At 38.9% G+C, this 3,058-nt stretch overlaps 1 protein-coding gene across 3 annotated transcripts in view; it reads right to left on the bottom strand.

The window, feature by feature from the left end:
* The window catches only part of IL33 (interleukin 33), a 48,155-nt gene that overhangs the window by 44,240 nt on the left and 857 nt on the right, over nucleotides 1–3,058 (bottom strand). The window lies entirely within an intron of this gene.

The raw sequence follows: 3,058 nt of genomic DNA, 5'->3' as shown, positions 1-3,058 counted from the left end.
TTCATATTTGAAAATGATGGAAACTTTGAGTAAAAAAATAGCTTCACAAAGAGGATTAGAGATGCACTAAATGAAGTAGTTTGGAATTGTTCTTTAGTTCTTTTTTCTTAATGGGACCTGACCCTGGACTTTAATCTCTGGTCTGAAATTTACTGACTTTATGATTTTGGGTTAGTACTACAATCTTTTCAAATCCCACTGTCTCAATTTCATAAATGGAGATAATATTTACCTCACGGAGGTGCTGTGAGGGATAATGTGGAAGATAAAAGTCTCACTTTTAGTAAATGGTCAGGGATTACTAAACTACCTTTGATGACTGCTTCTAACTTGTTTTACCCACCACAACACCTGTCTTGAGTGGGATTTTGTTGCTTGTTTGTTTCAGATTTTACACAGGAGAAAAAAATTCAGGCTCAGGAAAGTTAAGTAAGATCCAAAATTACACAGCTGATCAATGATGGATGATGGACTGGAGGCCTGACTGCCTCTAAAAATTTGTGTTTTTACTATTATGCTATATTGCACTCTTCACTTAAAAACATACGAAACAAAAATAAATACCTTCATAGGTATAGTGTAATCTACCAATAATAACATGAGCAGCATGTGCCAGGAGTCCGCTATAGGCAGGAAGCACCCCCAATTCCTCACTCCCCCTTACCACTCCCTGCATACTGAACTTTGCCTGAACTTTTTGAGGCCCACTAAGGTTGTGTCCCCTTAAAAGTTACTTTTGCTTGCAGATGTCAGCACCAGAGAACCTACAGGAAACCGAAGAGATTAGAGGTTCTACCATGATTTCCTGAAGTTCTTGAACCCAACCCAATCATTTTGTTGTTGATAGAATTAAGGTCCATTTCTTTCTGCTGTTCCAGGAGTTCATATTTGGTCTTAATGTTTCTAAATGTTCCTGCTACAAACTGAGATACAAAGAAGGTGAATTCCAATAATCCTCTTGATTTCCACCATGTTTGCCAAAATTTCAACTTGAATGAAAGATACATTGATTTTGGCACAGTCTGACTCACATCTCCAGAAAAACCCTTATGGTGTCAGATTTACTGACATATGTATTTTCTGATGTAGACATATATATACACACACATATATATGGAGAATATCTATATGGATATCTATCTATCTATCTATCTATCTATCTATCTATCTATCTATCTATCTATCTTTCTCCCAATGCTGACCCCTTTTCAGTATTTCTTTGTAATGATTTAATTCCCTGATGGAGCTTAACTTTTCACAGTTGAATTTCATGCCTATTTCCCCGAAGTTAATTGTAAGCTTTATTTCCTTAATTCCTGGGAAACCCTGGCCAAGAGTGACATTTCCTGTTTCTCAGTCTCTTCCCTTATTTTCAGTTCTGGCTATTTCAACCCCTAAGTGAAAGTTTGCCTCAGGATTCTTTTCTCTCTATAAATGGGAAAGGGAAAGAGGTACTTTCTGGCTGTAGATACTGTAAGCTAGACAGTGATGGGAAAGAGATAAATATCTAGGTTGCTTAGGAAATCAATTATGAAGTAACCAAAGATTGGTAGAAGGTCCAGGATCCTTTCAGAGAAGAATGGAGAAAATGTGAAATTTGAGCTGAGGGAAGTGTGATGCTTGTGCTAGAAGTTCTTAACTGTTTAAGACACTACCGAGCTGTGTGATTCAGTTCAAGCACCCTAAACTTTGGGAAATAGAGGATTCTGAAGTTTTCTGAACTCAGAGCAGCACATTTTCTGGGTGGAAATCAAAAGAGGAGCATTAAGTATTCAAAAAACAAATTTGAGAAGCAATAAGTAAGAATGTTGGAAACAGTATAGGACCTCAGTGTGGCACAGAAGGATGCTTCAGGTGGGAGAAGCACAGTGCAGAAGAGGAAGTACGGGTCTTTGCCCTAGACGCTTCACTCTCAAGTCTCGGACTTGTATGCAGCCACAGGACATACTTTTGGATTTATGCTATTTTCTTAATTAAAATAGTATGGAGGCATATATTCATGTGTGGAAAGAAAAGGCAGAGAAAATTGTGAGGAGGCAGAGAGCAAGGAATAAAGAAAAGAAAACAATCTTCAAAAGAAAGTCTGTAAATGAAGAATAGTAGCAAAACTGATGAGCTTTTGAGTTTCTCCATTTAGGGTATCAATTCCTTATTTTTCCACAAAAGTTTATTTTTGAGGGGATGGTACCTCTCAGTTCTTGTATTTGAAACTCAAAGTGAGAAGTAACAGTGAGAAAATTATGACAGTGAAAGAGATCTGACATAACCAACCCCCATCATGTTTTTAACCTCCAAATTGCTTGGTCATTCCTGGGCTTGGGCCAAGCTAACTTTGGGAGAAATTTAGTGTATGGTTTAAATGATAATAACCCTTCCCCAAAAGTAACCATCTTGGTAAAACTAATGAAAGACCACCAAGTTAGGAGTTAGAGAGGGGCCTGAATTCTGCCAAGATGTAGGCATAGAAAAATGATTACCAACCATTATTCTGGAGGTCACAAGATTTGCAACTTCCCCAGTGACTACTGTAAATAACATCACTATTGCATAAGCCAAGATTGACCTTTAGAGATGTCTGTTCAGGTTTTTGCATTTCTGATGACCAGTGACTCCTCTGTGGCCCCCACACAGAAATAGACTCAGCGCACACACGAGGACTATTTTTCACTTGTCTATGATTTTATTCCCAACCAATCAGCAGCACCTATTCCCCTAAGCCCTTTGCCTGTCGAACTAACCTTGAAAAACCCTAGCCTCCAAATTTTTGGGGAGATTTGAGTAATAACTTTAAATCCTCTGTGGCATGGCTGGCCTTGGGTCAATTAAACTCTTCACTGCCATGCCATGGTTTCAGCGAATTGGTTTTGTCTGTGCAGTGGGCAGGAAGAGCCCATTGGGCAATTACATGTTTGTTCCACTTTTACTTTTTTTTTTTTTTTTGAGACCAAATTTAGCTCTTGTTACCCAGGCTGGAGTGCAATGGCATGATCTTGGCTCACTGCAACCTCCACCTCCTGGGTTCAAGCAATTCTCCAGCCTCAGCCTCCCGAGTAGCTGG

The sequence above is a fragment of the Mandrillus leucophaeus genome, unplaced genomic scaffold (genome assembly GCF_000951045.1).
Source record: "Mandrillus leucophaeus isolate KB7577 unplaced genomic scaffold, Mleu.le_1.0 Scaffold92, whole genome shotgun sequence".
Classification (NCBI taxonomy): Eukaryota; Metazoa; Chordata; class Mammalia; order Primates; family Cercopithecidae; genus Mandrillus; species Mandrillus leucophaeus.
The sequence above is the reverse complement of the archived record's forward strand: the minus strand, read 5'-3'. Positions and strand labels throughout refer to the sequence as shown.